Here is a 24,576-nt window from a genome sequence, read left to right as displayed (position 1 = left end):
ATTCTGGTTTTTCTTTTGTTTTAAGGGCAGACATTCCACTTTTAGTAACTAAAGATTATACTATATCTTTATTTCATTCACTCATTTTCCTTTTGTTGTAAGAAGATAGAAACAAATATGTTTCTCTTTATTTCTCACAAAATTACTAAATTCTCATTCTGAAGTGTTTAATATCCAACTGAAGATACTGCCTTCTTGAAGAAGGTATATGTGTCTGGTCATAAAACCATTACTTGTTTCTGTTTTACCTTTTAGAGCATGACTTTTCTTTATTTGCTCTTGTTACATCACAGTTTTTTGTATGTTTTGTAAACTGAACAATTTTTTCCATTACATTTAGACTTAGGATTAAAGAAGACTTTAATAAATCTTTTTTTTTTTTTTAAAGCTTTACATTTAAGAAGTTTAGGTTGGGACTTCAGTTTCTGGCAATAACACAGATTAGATATCCTGAAAATATTCTCAATGAAAGCCAAAATAAGTTCAAAACATAGAATAAATGTATTTTAAAAATGAAACTGAGATTATAGGTCCTTCAAATAGTTCTATTTTGAGGAAGAACCACAAAGATTCCAAAGGATGACAAATAAAGAGAAAAACCTGCCCCCTCTTCAATCTATGGTACTAAAGCTCTAAAACACAAAAGATAACAAGGAAATCTTAAACACAATCAGAGCGGAAAGAGAGATTACCAGGACTAATAACAGGCTTCTGAACAGTAATTTTTCAGAAGAGAGTGAAATAGTACCTTTCAAACTATAAGAAAATAATAAATGACAATCTATAATTGTAACAAATGACAACCTGTAATTTTGTACATAGCTAAGATATTATTATTGAAAAAAGCAGAAAAGATCTTTCCAAAGAGATAAAATTCAAATCTCAGATAAATCTCAATGATGTATTTCAGTGGAAAGGAAATTGAATTCAGGATAAAAAAAGAGATACAGGGAAAGATAATCATCAAGGAAATTAGTAAACATGTAGCCAAACATACATTGATTTAAAAATCACTTTAATAATTAATTTGGAAGTAAACATAAGAGAGACCCAGAAGGCTGGGCAACAATAAACTGTAGGAATTAAGGAGATAAAAGTTTACTAATGCTTCGCAATTCTTTTATAGTTTTGTTGGAGGTTATAGGTATTGATTTACTGTAAATTTTGCTAAGTATGTATGTGAAATGTTAGGTGTTGTGTGAGAAAGTTATACTTTAATACATATTGGACAACTCAGAATCTTTTAAACTTAAATACTTAAGCAATCAATATAAGAAATGAAAAAGAACTAGATGAGCTGAAATAAATAAGAAAATGAAAATAAGAGTAGAAGATAATTGACTAGAAAAAAATTAAGAAAAACGAACTTGAAGAGATTCTAGGTAAAACCTAGCAATACACATACACCTCTATCTAGATTGAAGAGTAAAAGAAAAAATGTTGATATTGAACATTATTGGGTCAGAAAGAGGAGATAATGCTAGAGATACCAAAGAAATTAAAAATGATATGAAAATACAATGAATATCTTTATTCAAATGAATGTAAAACCTAAATGACTTGGAAAATTTCCATGAAAGGGTAATTTAACAATACTAACTCTTAAGAAGAAAAATTTTAATTTAATAATAACTATTAAAATGTTTTATCACAAGTTTAAAATCTATCCCCAACAAACACACACACTTATAAAATGACCAGAGAAAAAGATTTTAAAGGTGAGTTGTTAAAAAAAAATCCAAGAAACTGATAATTACTCTAAAAAAAACAACAACGCTCTTTTTTTTTTTTTAAAGATTTTATTTCTCAGTAATCCTTACACCCAACATGGGGCTCGAACACACAACCCTGAGATTAAGAGTTGCATACTCCACCGACTGAGCCAGCTAGGCGCCCCTGAAAAAATCTCTTAGGAGAATTAGAAGAAAGTTGTTACCCAACCCATTTCATAGTTGGTATACCCTAGTACAAGAAAAAAAAAAAAAGTATTGAAAGACTTTAGTGAAGAATTGATTAACTGAGGAGATACGAATGAAGAGTTTATGGACAGTAAGGCTCAAAATATTAAGGATGCCATTTCTCTCCAGATTAATTTTTAAATTAATTGCCAATTAACAGTGTTTTAAGGAACACATGTTTTAAGTTAGGTGGTTAAAAATGGGCATATGGGAAAAAGAGACCAAGAATAGCAAAGATGATTTTGATAGATGAAAATAAAAGACAATATTTCAATAATTATACAGATAAAATAATCTAGAATTAATTCAGATAGTACTACTATATTGGCCTAGTCACAAAGAAATGAGTTGGATAGGATAGGATGGGATAAGCTACAGGTGACTAGGATATAGGATAGAATCAGATAAGATGTTAGAATAGATGAGAATAAGAGGGGATAGGATAGGGTAGGATAGGATAGGATTTAGTAATGTATCCACCAATGTATGGAAACTTATTATTTTAAATATGTGGCATTGCTGATGAGGTATGAACAATGGCACATTTAATAAAAGGTACTGAAAAAAATTGTCACTCACATAGGAAAAAAATCAAGTTTTAACACAAAAGCTTTAATCTAAAAATCAAAAGTTTTAAATTTTGATATAAATATAGAATATATTAATGACCTCACGATCACAGTGGACTTCTTAAAAAGATACAGAAGGTACAAACTATAAAATATACATTGTAAAAGTACCGATTTGCATCCAATTACATACACGCACACATACATGTATGCAAAAAAAGGCAATCCAGAGACTCAGAGAAATGCTGACAAGGCATAAAACAGACAAAGAAATACTATGCTAAATGTAAAATAAACTATGGTAAATGCAGTAGAAAAAAAAATGAAGGAGAGAAGAAAGGAAGGAAGGGAAAGAAAAATCCAATAAAATGGAAAAAATCTAGCAATAGGCAAACCAAAGGAGGGGACATGTGATTGGTATTTAAAAATGTTTAATCTCAGGAGTTATAAGAGAAATGCAAGTTGAAACTACAATAAGAGCAGTTTCACACTCAGAGATAACATTTAGTCTGAAAATAACACGTTTTGACAAGGATGCGGAGCAAATATATTTTTTATAACCTGCGAGTGGAATTTAAATGGGTACAACCAATTTGAAGGGTAATTTGACTATATATAGAAAAATTGAAGATGTACATACTCTAAGACTCAGCAGTTTTTCTCTAGGGATGCAATCACGTACAAGTACCCAAGGAGATACGTACAGAGAAATGCTTACAAAGTAAATTTCCATAAAGCGAAATACAGATACATATATTGTATTTATTTAGTAGCTATGATATGGATGTACATTAGTTATATGTTCCAAGGTGAATTATTCTCAAAAATACATTGAACAAAAGTAAGAAATTTGCAAAACTATATAGACAATATATCATTTGAAGAGACATTAATAAAATAAAAAAATATAATGTATATATTAGAGATAAAACATATAGGCTATAAAATGTAATACTTGCCAAAATATGAGAACACTAAATTAAGCCTGGTGATTATGAATTAATGGAATTGAAATGTTTTATTCCTTAAGTAGGTGATAGACAATATTTAAGGGACTATTCTTTCAAACTTTGTGGGTCTAATTTTTTCTCACAGAAATAAACTTACATGATCATCAAATTCTGCCAAACTTTGTACACAGAGGGCCATTCAGTCAGTAAAATTGTGAAAAGATGGTAATTTTCTAATCAGGAAAATGTTGATATCAAATGCCTATGAGTGTGGCAAGTATCTTTTGAGAGCTTCATTCCTCCTGGAGCCTAATGAGTGTGCAATCCGGAATTGCAATAGAAGTTGGCCTTCACCAAAGTTTAGGATCTGTTTATGACTAAAGCTATTGAGATCTTTAGGTGGATCAATGAAAAAGGTGGAGATAAGAAAACCTCAACCTAAACTTCATTTATTTTAGCATTTAAAAAAAAAATCTGTGTTATCCAAAGTCAAGCCTTTATACAATATGCTGTAACTTTTTTATTGTTTTTTATACTGTTTTTCTTAATTATTTTTTTAAAAAGTTTCCAAAGGGGAAATCTGTATTTGTATGTCCGTGTCTATGTATGTACATATGTGTGTGTATATATATTCTGTGTGTATATGTTGCTTATATGCATGTGTGCATATAAGCTTTCTAGGAATGTATGAGGGTGCAAAATTATGACAGCAAGTAAAATTAAGTAAAACAGCAAAATTAACTATGCAAAGGATAAAAAAATAGAATGGAATAGAGTTGAATGGAAGGAAGCTGGACTATCAAATTAAATATATCAAATTAAGCTACTTTTTTTCCAACAGTGAAGTGTCAGAGCCAGAGTTCAAAACCAGTTGTATTTGATTCTATACATTATGTTATATCTGATTCCATATGTTATTTTGCCAGTGGTATCTGATTCTATATATTATGTTGCCGTGTTAAATGGGGATATTGCAGTCACAACAGGATCTCCTAGGATGGGAGCTATGTTACCAGATATAGTGCGAAGAGACCAAAGCCCAGTCGGTACCCACTAAGAGGGAACTGCCAATTTTCCTCTTACTGGAAACATTACTATGAGTTAGATGAGGTACATAACACATAACTGGATGGAGCTTAAATTTTAACTTGATTTTAATTTTAAAATTGATTTGAACGTCTATTAAATCAATAGCAGTTAACTTTTTGGATTATTTTTGCATCATCTGAAGAAAAAAGAAAATGTCTAAGGGAAAGGACTCTGAAAGGCAAGGAAGACAGGAATCCCTCTGGGCAACAAGAGTTTCCCTTTGGCAACCAGCCTGAATCAGATGCTGGACAAAGGAGACTAGTGGAATGGCAAAGAGGAAATGAATATCATTTTTTACAAATTTAAACCATGTTTCCAAAATCACCTGATGTATTAGTGAGAAATCCATATACACTTAACATGTATAAATCTGTCACACAGTGTTTAATAAGCTGGAATTTTTAAGTGCATCATCTCTGATAGGCACAAGCCCAGTGTGGGAAGAATAGGGTGTCATTTAAAAAAGTTCTTGCATGACGTTCTTTAGTTTGGTTGGCTTGGTGGTGTCCCCAGGTAAAAAGGTCTTGCAAAACAGTGTTTAATCATTTTCATTATCATTAGAATCATCACCATTGCCAATATTATTAAGTGTATTTACAGGTTAGAAAGTATTTACCCTTGCTACTTTATCCCTTTGTGGGGATTTGACAAGTTTCAGTTTAGAGATTATCATACTTTGTACTTAGATGACAAACGATGGGCAAAGATACACATTTGCAATTCATGAGCATGTAGAATGTTATATAGAACCACAGGATTTAAAAGAGTTCATCTAAAGAGAAAGTAGAAAGAAAACAGAAGAAGGGAAGGTGGCTGGGGACATGACAACATTTAAAGGACCAGTAGATCAGGAACCCATGGTGGTGACTCACTGGTGTTGAGAAGCAGATGAAGGCGATGTCACACTAGCCTGGAGAAGAAGGGGTTCAAGGTGGTGGCTGAGATCAATAGATGACTAACCGTTGACTTTGGTGAAATAGAGATCGCTAGCAGATATTGTATTGTTGTCTTGGTGAAGAAACCCAGAACAAAATGGATTAAATAGCAAAAGTGAAGTAAGGAAGGGGAGTCAGAGATATGATTGGCTGAGGACTTATCAACTCCCAGCATTGGGTCACTGCATCTGACATCCCATATTCTGAATGTCCTCTGAGGTCATATCACTCCTTCTGGGAGTAAGCATTACCATCGAACCCAGGATATTTACAACTAGATACCACTACAGTTCCTATACTATTCTATTTAACACTCCCTTGTACTGTGATTGCCTGGGTTTTACCTCTAATAACTTCAAATCCAATGGTGGGTTATAAAATCCTTACTTTGAGTTTTACAGTATGATGCCTATGAAAATTTTCAGTTAATATTATAGCAAATGTTCCTTGATGAATGGGGAAATTTATTTCTAATTTATATTTCAATTAAATATACCCTTTAACAGCTTATTTCCTTCTGGAGGGATTTGAGCATTAAAAAGAAAATAAATAAGTAAGTAAGTGAATAAATCTGATTTCTATTATCTATTCACACATTTTAGATAAACTCAACTTTTTAATTAGATTTGTTTTCTTCAATATAGTACAAACTCTCACTGAGGCATGTAATTCATTATAAGATATCTAATTGTAGGTAAATACAAAGAAAATATTCACCTTGCATATTTATATCTATACTATATGTACAGTGTGATTATATCTCCTAAGTATATAAATATTTTAAGACCATTTATTCTTGTATTTAGCAATCTCAGCTTTTACATTTGATCAAATAATGTTGTTCTTTTTAAAATCACACACTCTCTCTCTCCCTCACACATATGCGTGCACACACACACAGCACACACAGAAACAAACCAGTATTGTAATGTCAAAGTATTGACAGGCACACCACACAGGAATGCTTTATTTTACTTGTTTAGTTTACTTAGTTTAGATGTGAATTGATAAATCTCTGATAAACTATTTGTTCAGTGCCTACACTTTCATATCTCCTTCAATTTATGTGACACTTTACAATATCACTACTGCAAACATCACAACAGGATAGAACTCTTCAAGGTCTGAAATCTACTCTGTACAGTCTTCCTTTGATTTATTTAATGGAACCTTTATATAATTTACTAGAGATGGCATATGTTGGCCCAGAGTACAAGTCATTTCAATCAAGAGAGTAACATACTATAAATTCATAAACTTTTAATACCTTTCTCATCAGGACATGAGCCGTATCTTCCTGTTAGTCTACAACTCTCGTAGCACCCTAAAACAGTTCATGGGCATTTATATTTTGTAAAGGCTGCTTTTAGGCAAGAGGCTTGAGCAAGGGAAACTCCATCAAGGCAAAAGGGCCCATAGGGACCACCAGGCTGCATGTAAACAGGTTCATTAAGCAACTCGCCTCGAAATAACCAGAGGCCCTAACTGGCCAATTACAATCAGGTGCAGTTCCTAAATTTACAAAGAAAAGGGAAAATTCCTTATGTTCCCGGACTCCCTCACTCTGCCCTGTAACTGCAGCCCCTCACCATGGCCTTCTCTTCGGCCCTCTCTCCCATGCTGTCCTGCCTGATGCTCCCTTGCATTGTATTCAGTAAACATTTTTCTCTTTTGTTCTGCCTTGGGTGAATTTTTTCACCCTCTGTACTGCCAGCCTCCACCCTATCCGAGAACCTCATATTTGGTGGTCCTGCCATCCAATCGGGACCCTTCTCAAGTTATTTTGTAGTAATTTAGATGCTACGGTGGGCCTGGTTCTTATGAACAATTTTAAAACTATAATTTATTATGTGTTTAATATGTGTAAGGTGAAATGTTAAGTTTCATGCTGATTAACATACACTATTTCATTTAGTCCTCATAACTCATCTATAATGTAGGTACGTATAATTCTAACTTGTATATGACGAATTTGAGTTTCAGAAAAGTTAATAACTCAGGTTGTCAGGCTAGTAAGCAGACTACAGCATTCTAATCAAGATCAGTATTACCTTAAAGTCTAAACTATTGATTACTAGCTTCTACCATTCCTGAATGGTTTTGACACAAATACCTCACCAGGAGAAGAACTTGAACATTAGAACAGAGTGGGGGGAGAGCTTGTTAGGAAAAAAGGTATGTTATTGTCTTTACATAATAATGAGAAAATACAATACAACATCCAAAGTTTAATTCCAATAAATTGACAAATATTTCTAGATCACAATTTTTAAAGGAATTGCAAATTGCCACAAAGTCATAATCTCTGACAATATGAAGTCAGAGTCATTCTTACCAGCTGAAGGTTTATTTCCAGATAAAAATAAAAATGAAACTCATTAACAATTATTCTACACTTATAATATGCCACTGACTGTTCTAATTTAATTTTTTCACAAATGTGGTCAGTACTGCTCCTATCCCCATTTTCTAGATCGAATCTTTGAGGCCCAGTGATATTAAGTAATTATCCAAGTTTACGTGTCTAGTAAGCAACAACTGCGAGTACACATTCATGCTGAATGATTCTGAAATCTATGATAATGTGAGTATATATCTCTGCCTCACAATGAAAATACAGCTGCCATAAACTTGTTTCCATCACCGTCTTCATTCCCACTCCCCAGCGTACCTAATTCCCTAGATGCAGTGTGTGGAGCCCAATCTTCTTTTCAGACAGAATATCTCTTAGGTAACAATAGGTAACTTCTCATGGATGAATAACTCTTTTTTTTTTTTTTTTTAAGATTTATTTATTTGAAAGAGAGAGATAGCATGAGCAGCAGGGGAGGGAGAAGCAGGCTTCCTGCTGAGCAGAGAGCCAGGTGTGGGGCTAGATCCCAGGACCCTGGGATTATGGCCTGAGAAGAAAGGCAGATGCTTAATCTATTGAACCACCCAGGTGCCCCTGATCAATAACACTTATGTCCCTATCATCTTCTCATTGACAAAGAGGTTAATCCCTGACCCACCTCATCTTTAAATATGCACACAAACACCACTCCCCTCCACACTCAGACACAAACACATACACACACCACGCCTTTCTTTACCCCATTCATGGTACCATCTCTGCAGACGACAATCAGCATTGTGAAACCATCTGTTCAGTCACTTCCAGGAAGGATAAATATATACCTTAACCCAACAGGTTGCTCCTTCCTGACTGCTAACACATCTTTTGAAAGACACTGTTCCAGGCTTTCTTCATTATATAAATTTAGAATTCTATTCCCAAAGTACATTTTATTTATGTTCAGTATGAACAAAACTCTGTCTTATCTAGAACTTAGCCCTTAAACGTTAAGGGGTTTGTTTTATTCCTATTGTTACAAGAAGTCCCCATATGGTAAGGTAAGGGATTTACATTGTGAATGTAAATTAAAAGATACTGAAAGCAATGATGTATTCTAATGACAAAATAAATCTGCAGTGAATGATGATAGTATAACCATAAACCTTAAAGTGTTTTTTATTGGTTTTTACTCTTGGACTCATCCCATCGACAAAACATAGAACACTTGATTTAAGGATTAGAGTGCTAAAGTTTAATATTGCAATCTTATAAAAGCTATGGCAAGACTGACAAAAAAGGAGATACAAGAGTTGGAGGTGAGAGTGGGCCTGCTGGTTTACTGACGATGCCTAATAGAGTCATAATGATGAATTGAGAAATACAGATTCAAGCACAGCATCTAAGTTATAAAGGTAACAAAGAATGGGTTAATTATATACTCTCAAATTCGGATGGTGGTAGGAAAGGAAGCAGGAAGATAGTATCCATGGAGTGAATTCCTCAGCAAATAAAGATAAGGCTATGTTATTTTTACCATTGCAATGTGATCCACCAAAAAAACCAAAAAAAAACCAAAAAACAAAAAGCAAAAAAAAACAAAAACAAAAAACACCCAAACAATAAAATATTTAAAGGTCACTATCTTATGAATAAATCCTATTAGGTTTTTTTTTCCTCGTCGCCAATGAAATCAAGACCACAAAGGCAAACGTGGTCCAGAGGATGAGCTTTATTGCAAGCACCCTTGGGCGAGGTTCTGCGACTTTGGGGGGGGGGGAAGCGTTGAGTCAGGGAAGTCGCGCCCAGGGCAGGGCAGCGAGGGTTTTTATTGGGCACCGCTGGGGTGGGGGAAAGTCTTTCTTGGAGAGTCGTGGCAGGGTTTTACTGGGTACTGCTGGGGGTGAGGAAAGTGGGTAGGACGGGTTTCAGCTTCCCGCCTAGGTTTTGGTTTAAATCTTGGCAGGAGAGTCGGCCATCTTGGCGGGAGAGTCAGCCATCTTGCGTGTCTTGGCCCCTTTTCTTGGCCAGCCCAACAAATCCAAATTTGGAGAAAAGGAGAGAATTACCTCTGCATTTCCTTCATTATTTTTCCTAATGCAGTATTTGTGTTATTTATATATAACTAATGATATTTTATAATTTGGTAAATAGCTTTAAAGACTCAGCTAAACTTTATTCAGTACCAGAAAGAGTAACTACTAATCAATAAACTGAAATGAAAAATCAGCATCTTTGGTATACATTCTCTTGCCTCCAGATTGACAATAGTTGGCAATTCTACTCAAAGATTTAATTATCAGAGGGTGCGTTTTGTGGTAACTCATCCTGGTGGACTCATTGGGTTGCAGTTTTGCACAAAAGTGTTTTTCAGGAACCATATTAAGGTTTTTTTAATGATAGAGGCAGGCAATTAGCTACTCCTACCTAAAATACCTTGCAGGCTGAAGTAATGTCTTCTGTGTTTGTGATACAGAATTCTAGGCCTTCATCAAAGTATTTTTCTGAAAAATAAATATGTGTCACAAAGTATATTTTGAGAAGCTACTGACTATGCCTGTAGGTATTCTTGCATTTAACCTCCATATGAGAGAAGGTGGTCCATCTGGACTTGAAAGTCGTTTTTTGTGTTTTTTTTAATTATAAAAAGAAATGTTAAATTTGATAACTGCATGCTTTTTATGTAAAGTATGCTTTTCTTTTTAAAAATTACACGGAATTTCTCTAGTTTAGACATTGCTAACAGTTGCTTAACCATTAATTATGGTCTTTCTATTTCTCATCCAAAAACTCTACTGTGTCTAATAATATCAAAGGTGGAGGTAGTATAAAATATGACAAAGTAAACATTTATTTCTTAATTTTCTCTATAACAAGCTTTTATTATACCAGATTTCTAATAAAATGCATGGGTAATATTTTTGCATATGTGTTTATGATAGAAAGGGCTTCATAAAATCATAGAATCATGATTTGCAGTTGATGGCACTGGTAAGTGAAGCATTGAGGCTTAAATAATACATATGTAATATACTCTTTTCAAAGTAATTGCCCTAAATTTAGACAAACATTAGGCAGAAAGTTAATCTTAAGGTTTAAAATTTTAAGTCATGTTTCAGACAATGTAAGAGTTAGTATATATTGTTTTATTAATAGTAAATGGGATTTCCAAATCTTTCTTCTTCCTCTTCTTCTTCCCCTTCTCCTCCTCCTCCTCCTCCTCCTTCTTTCTCTTCTTCTTCTTCTCAAAAGAAAGAAGAAAAAGCACAGTTAATGTCTTTCTATTTTGACTTTTGGTAAGTTCTGATGATTAAAGGCAATAAAGCAGATTATATTTTATAAAAGTCCATCCCCTGACTAATTTTTAAACCCTTCATATTCTACACACCCTGCTATCTAATCAGCTTTAGGTCCCAAAATTCACAATGGATGAAATCCATTCTTTTCTTACAAACTTTTCCAGTTTTTTTAGTCCTGTTGCTTATTTTGTTTACTAGACCCATATTGCATTGAAAGCCTTCAATACATTAGAGTAAACTGATATTCTCAAGTTAAGTTTTTAAAACCTGTTTACTGGGGCGCCTGGGTGGCTCAGTCCTTAAGCGTCTGCCTTCGGCTCAGGGCGTGATCCCGGAGTTCTGGGATTGAGCCCCACGTCAGGCTCTTCCGCTGGGAGCCTGCTTCTTCCTCTCCCACTCCTCCTGCTTGTGTTCCCTCTCTCGCTGGCTGTCTCTATCTCTGTCAAATAAATAAATAAAATCTTAAAAATAAAATAAAATAAAATAAAACCTGTTTATTCAGTAAGTCTGCAAGAATTTCCTATCATAATATCTCAATGAAACATTGACCCAGTGTCCTACATAAAAAGCAAGGAAATTCTAAAATATATAGGAAACAAAGCATCATTGGAATAATTTTTTGCAAGAAAAATCAGTATTTTTATTTATTTATTTATTAAAGATTTTATTTATTTATTTGACAGAGATAGAGACAGCCAGCGACAGAGGGAACACAACCAGGGGAGTGGGAGAGGAAGAAGCAGGCTCATAGCAGAGGAGTCTGATGTGGGGCTCGATCCCATAACACCAGGATCACGCTCTGAGACGAAGGCAGATGCTTAATGACTGCGCCACCCAGGCACCCCAAAAAATCAGTATTTTTAAATTAATTAATTTTCAAAGAGATATCTAAGACAGTTCCCAAAACATTTTTATCCTTCTGCAGTGTATGTGGAAACATTACTAACACAATGGGATTCATTGTGGTTTTAGAATCTCTTCATGTTATCTACTGTTAGCTACACAGTGTACAAGTGTCACTCCATATCCATCCAGCAGTTCACCATAAGTTCATAATTTCTAGGTTTATTTTCAATATGCAATCAGAGAAATCACATGTGCCTTACCAAAACATCATTTTGTGGATAGGGCTCTCTGTCCCTTATCTTTATGTTAGTGATTGTCACTAGCATGGAGGTTCTCGTATATGGCTATTACGTTGTTCTCAATGAAATCTGATTGCAACCACTGTTCTCCTAGGTAGTCTGTGGTAGAAGGGAATGGGTTATAGATATGCTCTTAATTATTTCCTAGCCAATTGTTCTATATTAATTTTGAGGACTTCTGTTTATCAAAAGAAACGATTAAGGCAGAAACTAGGCAAACCACCAACAGAGAGCAAATATTCAAAAAATATATATCCGTCATAACTATATATTCAGAATATTATGAAGAAGTAAAAAGCAGTAAAAAAGACAACACAATAGGAAACAAAAAGGCAAAAGTCACTACTAAATAGGATATACAATGGCTAATAAGTCTGTGAAAGGCAATAAGCCACAGAGAACTAAAACAATAGAAGTATGATGACACACTCACTAGGATGGCTAAAGCTAAAAAGACAAGAAATACCGGTTGTTGGTGAAAGTATAGAATGACCAGAATTCTTGAACATTACTAGTATGCACCTAAACTAGTGCGACTATTTGGGGAACTTTTTGACAGTATTTGCTAAAGCTGAGTATGTAGGAACCACACAACATCTACTCCTGATAATATACCCATCAGAAATGTGTGCAACCATGCACAAAAATAAACTCCAAATGGATGAAAGACCTCAATGTGAGACAGGAATCCATCAAAATTCTAGAGGAGAACATGCAACAACTTCTATGACATCGGCCAGAGCAACCTTTTTCACGACACATCGCCAAAGGCAAGAGAAATAAAAGATAAAATGAACTTATGGGACTTTATCAGGATAAAGAGCTTCTGCACAGCCAAGGAAACAGTCAAAAAAACTAAGAGACAGCCCACGGAATGGGAGAATATATTTGCAAAGGACACCACAGATAAAGGACTGGTATCCAAGATCTACAAAGAACTTCTCAAACTCAATACACGAGAAACAAATAAACAAATCATAAAATGGGCAGAAGATATGAACAGACACTTTTCCAATGAAGACATACAAATGGCTAACAGACACATGAAAAAATGTTCAAAATCATTAGCCATCAGGGAAATTCAAATCAAAACCACACTGAGATACCACCTTACGCCAGTTAGAATGGCAAAGATAGACAAGGCAAGAAACAACAATTGTTGGAGAGGATGTGGAGAAAGGGGATCCCTCCTACATTGTTGGTGGGAATGCAAGTTGGTACAGCCACTCTGGAAAACAGTGTGGAGGTCCCTTAAAAAGTTAAAAATTGAACTACCCTATGACCCAGCCATTGCACTACTGGGTGTTTACCCCAAAGATACAGACGTAGTAAAGAGAAGGGCCATATGCACCCCAATGTTCATAGCTGCATTGTCCACAATAGCCAAATCATGGAAGGAGCCGAGATGCCCTTCAACAGATGACTGGATTAAGAAGCTGTGGTCCATATATACAATGGAATATTACTCAGCTATCAGAAAGAACGAATTCTCAACATTTGCTGCAACATGGACGGCACTGGAGGAGATAATGCTAAGTGAAATAAGTCAAGCAGAGAAAGACAATTATCATATGATTTCTCTCATCTATGGAACATAAGAACTAGGAGGATCGGTAGGGGAAGAAAGGGATAAAGAAAAGGGGGGTAATCAGAAGGGGGAATGAAACATGAGAGACTATGGACTATGAGAAACAAACTGAAGACTTCAGAGGGGAGGGGGTGGGGGAATGGGATAGGCTGGTGATGGGTAGTAAGGAGGGCACGTATTGCATGGTGCACTGGGTGCTATACGCAACTAATGAAGCATCAAACTTTACATCGGAATCCGGGGATGAACTGTATGGTGATTAACATAATATAATAAAAAAAATGTGTGCATATGTTTACGATAAAAGCGTATTCCAGGAATGTTCAAAGCAGCACAATCAATAATAACCCCAAGCTCGAAATTTTCCTAATGCCCTACTAAACACTGAATAAACAAACAAATAAATAAAATTGTCCTACAGTGGACTATCATTACAGCAATAACTGAGTGATGTACAACTATGTGCAACAATGTGAATGATTCTCACAATGTCGAACAGAAGTAACCAGACACAGTAGAGTACTTACCGTATGATTCTATTTCTATTTGGTAAAACAAAAAAAGGCAAAACTCATGTCTGCCATATGAAATCAGAATAATGGTTAGGAGGGTAGTGACTAACAAGGGACACAGGGAGTTTTGGGGGCTTGAGTAACATTCAGTTTCTTAATCTGGGTAATGTTGACGTTGGGTGCATATACTCTGTGAATGTTTATACCGTATTTATAATGGTGTACTCTTACGTATGTATGTGTGTGTGTTTCTACAATATATCTGTCATCTATCTACATTACACTTCAATGTAAAGTTGTTAAAAACACCAGCACACATACATGGCAAAACACACACATACACCACAGAAAAGTAAGAGCTTCCCTTCCTGCCCGCCCCTCACCATTCAACCCAACTCCCTCTATTCCAAAGTCTGTTGAACTTAAATTCAGGGAACACTTTCTCACAAGGGAAACTGTTATTAGTAAGGTGGAGTACGGAGGATACAAAAGTCACATTAATAAGCAGCAGTTTAAATTAATTATCAAATGACAGCTTTGGTTTCAAGAAAACAATGAAATGGGAGATTGTATCTCCTATAGGATCTCAGTTTGACTTTCTGTATCCAGAACTTTTTGGATGGTTTTTCTAATGAAATACCTGTCTGTGAGATTCATCAATCTATCACTTGCTCTTTCATCATAGGAACAAATAAATATTATTAGAAAATTAAAAAAGGGCAGAAACTCAGAGTAATCCATTTTTGAATTTTGAACAGAAGAAAAAACCCACTGTGATACTGTGTTTTGAATGTAATCTGGAATATTAAAAGTTTGTAGTAACTCTAGGCACCAATAAGAGAATATTCAGCCAATATAATCTGATTTATTTAAGCATCTAATGTTATTTTTTACCCCTGGAGTCTGAAGAGTCGTAATGACCCTGTTCCAAACAAACAGGCAAACTCTTATCTGTGAGACAATTCAAAGCTGAGCTGAGGCATAATTTTCATAAACATACCTTGACTACAGACATATTATTACATTACTAATTGAAGTATTTCTTTGAAATCGCTGGTCGAGAGCCAATAAATTCTCTACTGAATTATACCCAAGCCTGCTGAAAAATTACTTTCAATCAGAATGTCAATAAAGCTATTAATAACCTTTCTGAAGCTGCTTCTTACTTAGTGAGGTAACCAAGCAGCTGCTGTAAAATAGGAGAAGTGAGGCATCCCCTCCCCCATTCCTCTACTAGGACATTGTAATTTGAGCCTCGTTAATCTGCAGTGAAATCTTCCTATTGTCAGCCTGTGTGGCAGAAATGGCTTCAGTCTAGGGCAATATTAAAATGGTGGTAAGAGAGTCTCCCACTCACTTCCACTGAGCTTTATTTGCAGCACTGCAATATGTATAATTGAAGGCTTGCCCATCTTTTTATTAGGAGAAATGTAAGGACCATCTATCAATGTCAAAGACAGGAAGTTGATACCCTATATCAGGCATTATTTAGCACTTGCACATCATTCAGGCAGATCAATTATTACAGTATTTATTTTAAACTGCCCAAGTTGTATCCACAAAAATGAGACATCCATCTTTTTCAGTTACATACCTTTAATTCCCAAAGTTGTTAACTGGGTATGTCGTATGATAGCCAGCCACTCTTTGAATTCTGAGAAAGTAGTAATTTTTTATTTCATTCAGACATTTCTCAATTTATCTTCATCATTCCTTTCCTTGAATTCAATATATATATATATTTTTTTATGAATCCAGTGTGTAAGCCCTTGCTAAGTAAACTCTAATAACTGCAAGATATTGTTAAGTGAAAAGTGACTGTGCTGGCTCATTACTTAAAACTGTGGGAAGAAGATGGGGTGGGATGAACTTTACCCGGTTATCTGAACTTTCAGAATCTCCACAGACTCTTGGCTTTCTTTAACAGCCTTGCTCACAAGAACCACTAAGAAAAGAAAGGGAAAGCATTCGTAAACAAAGATTAAATTTCTAGTGACCATGTTACATTGAATTTCCCTAATCTCCTTAAACCTCCCTCGAAGTTTTCCTCTTTCTGTGAAAGGCTGAAACTGTGTGCCAAGGAACCACTAGCTCTGACGTTAATAATTTATAGGAGTTGGCAATAGATATAATCACTTTAAGTGTTATGGGAATAGCGGCTGTGAATAACTTAAATGTCTAGAACGAGGATTGGGGAAAGAGAAGTGGCATTCCCATTACATATTCAAAGTATCTTTGTTTACAGTCCAGAATTAAATTTGCTCCCTTAAATCAAACCAGAGGATTGTAATGAATTTAAAATATACCAAGAAAATGGACAACATATGGATTTTAAGATTAAATATCTAAATAAGCCAATCAATATGGAGAGGGGAAAAGGGAAAACGAGTGCTTTGAAAACAAAACTAAGACACTCATAAGACAGGAAATGAAGGCTATTATGGAATGATTGCATATATACACACACAGATATATGCAACGTTTTGTCAGATTGCTATTTTCACAAAGTTTAGGTTTTACACATATTTGCAGCTCTTTTTCACATTTCCTAGAAACTCTAAAAGAAGGAAAATAACTTTTTAACATTCATCACTCAGCTTCAATTCGCTTTCAAAGTATTCCTGTTACTAATATTTAAAGTCTTTTTTGCCAAAAATTAACACTTAACTCTGACTCTTTAAAAAAAAAAAATTCAAGTTGGTATCTCCAAGCAGGTGCATTCATCACCGTTATAACACAACACCCAGCTTTGTGCCACTAACCCTACCTGGCAGCCCTCCTTTATCTCCTTTCTATGTCAATCTGAGTCATATGTAGGGGTTACAGGGAAGAGGCTAGAAAAATACTAAAAAGGCTTTTTCTATACTAACCCAACCTACAATAATTTTTGATATCTGATTTTCATACTTTTATTGCTCAAATAGATGGTTTGGTTTGGTGATTGATTAGTTGTGTGACCAGACTGCCTAGACTCAAATTTTGCCTACTCCACCTATTAGCTGTGCCACCTTGAGCAAATTACATAACTTTCTTTGCCTCTTATCTTCCTCCATAAGATGGGAATGGCAATAGTACCTTTCAAAGATAGGTAGGGATAAGTTGAGGTAAGAGATGATACATGTAAAAATCTTAGAAAAGTTCATGGCACACGGAAGTCAAACAATAATAATATAAAGCAACTATTTTAGTGCACGTTTGAGGGAGTCTGTCTGTTAGACACATTTCTAAGCACTTTATATGTATTAACGTATTTAATTCCAATGACAACCCTATGAAACAAATAGCATTATCTTCATGCAGTAATCCTGGATTCCACAGCACTTGGTCATGTCAACAATATGTTGGCTGGGCTTAGTTATTCTCTAATTAATATGATTTGAAATGTGGTAATTCTGAGGTATTTAGATGCCTAGTGAGTTAGTCTATAAAGTTTCATGTATAGGATCATTTGTTTGGGAAAGTTCTCGTAGTTATTTATATCACCTGTAAGGTACAAATTACTATTTTAGGTAACTCTTCAAATATTAAGGTTAAGAACTGATCCTCATAGAAATTAAATAAATTCCCCAAGTCACTCAGACAGCTGATAGCACAGTCAAGATATGAGCCCAGAAAATTCTGGCCTTCATGTCCCTGACATGTCTTCTGGATATGAATATTTGGGACTTCTGCAAAGGTATGACAGTAGGTCTGAAAACCAAGGATACTAGTCCCAGGCAAAAGGCTTGGCTTTACAACAGAGGAATTTTGCACATCTGGGAATGTTTTGTTGAAACAAATTTAACTTGTAAATGGTTTTATTTTCTCACTTTTACTTGATGTATTTATGTATGCATTTCAGAAATCCCGAACAGATACTAAAACACAGCTTACTTCAAGGGACGCAGAGCAGATCTCAGGGTGCTCGGAGACAGATAGACCACACCTGATTACTGAGTAGATGGGGAGAGGAACACTGATTCTGGAAATAATAATTATTCACTTAATATTTCTCTGCTTTCCCTGGAAAAATCCCACTAAACTTGTAGTGAAGGAACATAAGGCATAAATATGTTGATAGACCAGGGGAGAGAGAAACAGAGGAAACAAAGCAAAACTGAAGAAGTCTGCTGAAGGAACCCAAAATCTGGTAAACTCTAGCCAAGAGTGACAAGGTTACAACTCTGCCTGTTAGAACCCTAAAGTCTCCAGCTTTGTAAAATCCAGTGGGCAGGAGAAAGGAAAGGTTAGACGACACCAGATCACTAACCCATCCAGAACAATAGACACTCACTCTTACACAGATGCATTCACACACTTATATACACTCTAAGGTAGAACACTGCAGAAGTCTCTCCTCTTAAACTAAGAAAGTACCAAAACAGAGTCCTCCCTTCTAGAATGCGAGCAGGCCGCTCAATCCAACACTTAGGTCTTTCCAAGGGAAGATCACCCCTGCCCAAACCCTCAAAAGCAAAGCCTACCTGTTCACCATACCCACCATATAAGCAGTTGCTAAACTAATATTTAATTACTTAACTACAAATGTGAATTAATAAGATAAGACATATGAGATATTTGGGGAATTCTAAGTAAAAGCGGCAGAGATGAACATAAAATTACTCCCAAAGAAAGTGACATGTGAAAAAATGTGATTACTTAAAATAAGATATACTGCAAAAAACCAAAACCAAACAAAAACAAAAACAAAACCCCCCCAAACCAATTGAAAGCCAGTTTTTTTGGGGGAAATTTAAATATATATAACAAACACAAAAATTTTAAAGTTCAAGAAATAGAATCTAGGTAGGAGGTAATCAGATTTCACTACATATTCTTTCAAATGCTCGATGTTGGAAAACATTTGTAATAAAATGTTGAGAAAAATCAATAGAAATTTTAGAGAATAAAGTTTTATGTCTCCTCAAAAGAGTTGAAAACAAAGAAAAAGAAATTAAAATGATGTGAAAAAGTAAAGAATAGAAAGAAACAATTCAGAAGCCCCAGTATGCAATCAAAAGCTATTTCAGAAAATCCAGAGAAACTGGAGCAAAGAATCAAAGATATACATAAAAATTTTTCTCCAAATTATGTATCTCTAGGTTGAAAGAGTTCACCCAGAACAGTGAGTGGGGGAATATGCACTTAATTACAACATAGTACAGTGTCAGAATTTCAAGTGCAGAAAGATTGCATACAACGGGAAGGTAAAAAAAAAAAAAAAAAAAGAGGGAGTTGGGAAATGCAGAGGCAGGAAGGAGATCAGAGCAGCATGACTCTTAATGGCCGTGCTGAATGCCAGAAGACAAGAGAGCAATTCCCTCCAACCTCCCCAGAGAAATTATTTTTACCTTAGAATTCTGTAAACACCCAAACTATCAATCATGTATGAAGAAAGGATTCAGCTATTTTCAAACATGCAAGATCTCAAAAAAAAAAAAAAAAAAAATCACCATCAACAAACTCTTTAGATAGTTATTGAAATGCAGCTCTTTTGCTCTGGCAAAACAAACAAATAAGAGTAAAGATCCAGACAAAAAATGGATTGAATCTAGGAAAGCATTAAATGGAATCAATTCTCTGTCTGACTGCAGTTCAGAGGGGTCCCAAGAAGTGTCTTTGAGAAGTTTGAGAATATATGAAAGCAGGAGAGTGGAACAAGGTGGAAAAAATGGTATTAGAAAATATTCAAAGTGAGGAACTATGAAAATTTTATGAAAATCAATGTAGTCACCATTAATGACATAGCCCTGCAGGTAATATTTTTATGTAATTCAAATAATACAAATATTGTTTATATGAATGTTGAGTATGGAGAACTTACAAATATATAAAAAAAGAACAGGAATACAATTTAAAAAGGGAAAGAAGTACAAATGTATGCATCTTACAAAGTGGGGGCTAAAAAATACTTTTCATGGAGCAAGAATTAAAAGACATATTTTTCTAAAAGATAACCAACTGAATTAAAAAAAGAAAATAATATGACTATTGTATCTGGTTGCCAAATGAAATATAGATTGCTCAGTTAAATTGGGTTTTTAGATAAACAAAGAATTCTTTCAGTATAAGCATGTCCCCTGTTGTCTTAGTCTGTTCAGGCTATATTAACAGAATACCAGTCTATACTGGGTAGCTTAGAAGGAACAGAAATTTGTTTCTCACAGTCCTGGAGGCCAGGAAGTCCAAAGTCAAGGTGCAGACAGATTGTCTGGAAAGAGCCTGCTTTCTAGTTCATAGAGAGAGGTTTTCTCACTGTGTTCTCATATGGCAGAAAGGGGTGGAGCAATCTTGGGCCTTTTTTACAAGTGCACTAATCCAAATTTTGAGGGCTCCATACACCTACATGGCCCTATCACCTCCCATGGACTCCACCTCCAAATACCCTCACATTGAGAATTAGGTTCCAACTTTTAAATTTGGGAAGGCACATTCAGTCTATAACCCAAGTAATATTTCAGACATACTTTTTTGAAGATATTGTTTCGCTTAAAGGAACTTCCAATTGAATTGGGCATTACATATTTTTATTTGTGAGATACAGTAACCCTATATCGTCAGAATGGGAGGGGAAAGTTGAAGGTGGTGTAAGGTCGCTAAATCCTTGCCTATTAAAGCAAGGAATTAATATGTAATCTCTAAAGCAAATGAACTCAAATATATTGTGGAAACAATACTTAGGGATATGGAGGCATCAGAAGAAAAAAAAAATTAAGATGTTAACCATCTTACTTCTGCAGAAAGATTTGGAGTTAAGATGGAGTTCAGCACAATACTTTTGGTTTAGCCACATGCCTCTGTTAGTTTAATAATATTATAAACCTCTAAAAATTAAGTAATTAGTGGGTCATATTCACTGATTATATTAAAGAAAAGCAAAACTGCAATGATGAAGAACAGTGAAAACTCTTGATAGTAAAACCAGGAGCAATTATAGAATAGACATGAGAATAGTTAGTACTAAGAATCCCCAAATTATATAATTGGCTATTCAGAGTATACTGACAGGGACAAGAATACCGTGGGGCAAGGAACTGAAGCAGAAAGGTAGATGCCTTTAGATTTATGAACAAGATAGATTTAAGGGTAAATTTAAGAACAAGAAAAAGGCATTTCCTGAGCTGCATATGGTAACCATTTACTGTCTTGCAAGTGAGGATAAAACATGGGTCTATACGTACGATTGTCATCAGATGCACTGCTTCTAATTAGCTCGCACTTCCCATTTTTACACGGTGTCGGTTTAGGTGGTCACCCTGTAGTCTTCCTGGATGAATAATCTCTCAGGCATTGTTACAGACGAATGCCTGACTGGGGCAGATCCTGCCTGAGAGTCGGGGGTGAGCTTCTTAATGTCTAGGATGGACAAACCAGACAGAAGTTGGCTCTTAGCAGATTGCCTTTACCAGGATTATTTTTGAGCTATTTGTAGGAGGAAGATATTAGGAAACTTCTTCCTGCTGGTTTCATTAACACACCAATAAAAAGAACATTCTCAGCAATAAGGAGCCCGCCACTGCTGTGTGCAATATGAGGTCTTGGAGTCTGGGAGAAAAAGTTGACAAAAATGATTGCTGAACCTATCTAAAGATTAGAGATAATTGAATTAAGTTGCTAAACACAAGCATAGCTGTTCTCAAACCAACATAGTTCTTAAATGATTTCCAACTCTAGCTGTGACCCGTCTTTCATTCATATACTAGCTACATCACTGATTGGTGGTTGCATACTATCTATAAAGTAAAAAATATAAATTTGTATATACCCTTTCTTCTACCCTGACCCGACTGGATTATACATCACCAGAGAAAAATGCCAAGTGTGGGGACCACTGAAACTCAGGAAAGTTCTAGAGAAAAGGAATGTTATCTGTACAATTAGAGCTCTGTTTCCCTCAGATTATTCTAGCCTTTTTCCTAAACAAGCTTCTATTTAAATTCCAGGCTACAAGTCCAGATGTCCAGAATGTAAAAGTGACTTTATTTGAAGATCTTGGTTTATACAACACGAGAGCCAAATCAATCTAACTAGTTTACCTGTACGGTGGATGATAGGGTGTGAAAATCAAGTTTATGTTATTTCTGTGCAACGTTAGTGAAAAGCAAATAAGAAGTCTTAAGGATAGTTAGCTAAGAAAGGATATATGCATGCTTTTTTCAGAATTCTGCAACATATAGTTAAGTCCACCCATGTTAGACCTCAGGGAAGTCTTCCCTTAGAATATATTCATTGCCTAAAGATAAATTTAGAGAACAGTAGCAATGTTCTTTTCTCACTAAGATAAAAGAAAATCATGTGATTATTAAATAAGAAAAATAAATTTTAGAAGAAAGGGCAGTTCTATGACTACTTTGGAAAACAGGTTGACAGGTTTTTTAGATAAAATTAAGTATAAATGTTCTATATGACCTAGCAATTTCACTGTTAGACATTTATCCAAGAGAAAGAAAAATATATTTCACAAAGACTTATGTGCAAAAGTTTATAGCAGCTTTACTCATAGAAAACTGTAAACAATCCAAATGTCCTTCAGTGTGTGTTGGGGGATACCGTGGCACATCCACGAAATGGAATATTATTTGGCAATAAAAATAAAAGGACTATTGATTCACCCCACTCACACATGAATGAATCTCAAACACATTTTACTAAGTGAAAGAGTCTAGTTTCAAAAGGTTCCATACGTATGATTCCATTTATTCTGGAAAAGAAATATATGTGTATACACACACACACACGCACACGCACACACACACACACAGAGGAGCAGAGAACAGATCAATGGTTGCCAGGGGCTGGAGTGGGACAGGGTCTGAGTGTAAAGGGGACACATGAGGGAATTCCTTGGAATAATGGAGTTATTCTGTATTCTGTTTGTGCTGATTGTTATAAGAATCTATTTACATTAAAAACTCATAGAACTGTACGCTGAAAAATGAATTTTTATGCAGATAAATTTTGAAAAATAGCATATAATAACAAATTCTATCAAGATGTAATAAAGTGGGAGTGGGTCATAGATTTCAAAAGAGATAAGGCAGGGGTGATGGAAATGTCAGATGTCAAACAAGATCATGTTTAGGCGGCTCTAACCAAAATGAGTCTGAATCCAAGGAAACACAGCTGATCCCAACTATTAGTGATATACATTATACATAAAATGTTCTGTTTGGTTACCAACCACTCTAAAGTAGAAAACCTGGAAAATGAACAGCTCCAATCAGAAGAAAGTGTGCCCCCCACATTGCCTGTTTTATGGCCTGTGTTCATAGAGTTGCTTTCAAAATATTGCTGAAATTCTAAAGCAGGAAGTTACCCATATACGACAAAACCCAAATTCTATTTTAACTAGAAAGAGAGCTACAGATAACTGTGCTCTAATAGACTTTTTTAGCTCTTCAAAAGTACAGACAGTCCTTACAAACATCCAAGAGAAGGCTGGGGATGGTGTGGGGCAGTTGAAATCCAAAATTCAATAGTTAGTGCAATCATTGAGGGGGGGAATCTATTCTTAGCACCTGGTAAAATAATTCTTTTCACAGGAGAAAACTTTTGAGGGGAATGATACGTCTGCAAGATAAATACAAGAACCAAGGGGCAGGCATTGAAATAGGTACCACATTTTCCTAAGGAAAAGCTACGCTAATCTTGATGTGTAGGAGAGAAATTTGATATTTCAAAAGGGAATATGTGGGATGGCTGTAAATAAGGGAGCATGGTTAAACAGTTAACAGAGAGAAGAATTATGGATGAAAGCACCATTTTCTGGCTAGATGGATGGCCTAAGGGGAACTTTACAGAAAGAGAGAAAAATGTGTGCTTGTGTGCACATGTACATGCGTGTACGTGTACAATGAGTGTGGGAGATGTGCACTAATACCACCAACACTATCTCCACCCACTATCTCCTCCTCAACACAACACAGTTTCCCCTACAAAATATTCACCACAATCTACAAACAAATGACCACTGAAAGGCAGGAGAGACCAGGTCTCCACACCAGTTGGCACAAGGTCAAACAGAGTTGGTCCAGGAAATCTGGGCTAAAGCTGATATATTTGAGTTACCTAAATATTTGAATTGTCTCTGCTAATGCTTTTCAAAAAAATCAGTAGATAGATGACTGCTACAACATTTCCATAAATTACTTTCTGCAGCTGTCCTGATGGATTGCACTAGCTAAAACATAGAGCTGAAGTTCTATGTCTTTACACGGGCG

At 35.3% G+C, this 24,576-nt stretch overlaps 1 pseudogene; it reads right to left on the bottom strand.

Annotated features, from left to right (window-relative positions):
• Nucleotides 1-24,576, bottom strand: part of LOC105236291 — a 178,537-nt pseudogene that overhangs the window by 77,830 nt on the left and 76,131 nt on the right.

This window comes from Ailuropoda melanoleuca, chromosome 14, assembly GCF_002007445.2.
Source record: "Ailuropoda melanoleuca isolate Jingjing chromosome 14, ASM200744v2, whole genome shotgun sequence".
Lineage (NCBI taxonomy): Eukaryota > Metazoa > Chordata > Mammalia > Carnivora > Ursidae > Ailuropoda > Ailuropoda melanoleuca.
The sequence above is the reverse complement of the archived record's forward strand: the minus strand, read 5'-3'. Positions and strand labels throughout refer to the sequence as shown.